Consider the following 346-nt stretch of genomic DNA (forward strand, 5'->3'; position numbering starts at 1 on the left):
TTTCATTTTCATTCGTTTCTATGCAAATTTTGATTTCTTTTTTGATTTCTTCTGTGATTTGTTGGTTATTCAGCAGCGTGTTGGAGAAATATACCATGTTCATGGATTGGAAGAATCAATATAGTGAAAATGAGTATACTACCCAAAGCAATTTATAGATTCAATGCAATCCCTATCAAGCTACCAACAGTATTCTTCACAGAGCTAGAACAAATAATTTCACAATTTGTATGGAAATACAAAAAACCTCGAATAGCCAAAGCGATCTTGAGAAAGAAAAATGGAACTGGAGGAATCAACCTACCTGACTTCAGGCTCTACTACAAAGCCACAGTTATCAAGAAGT

This window comes from Bison bison, unplaced genomic scaffold, assembly GCF_000754665.1.
Source record: "Bison bison bison isolate TAMUID 2011002044 unplaced genomic scaffold, Bison_UMD1.0 scf7180017864530, whole genome shotgun sequence".
Lineage (NCBI taxonomy): Eukaryota > Metazoa > Chordata > Mammalia > Artiodactyla > Bovidae > Bison > Bison bison.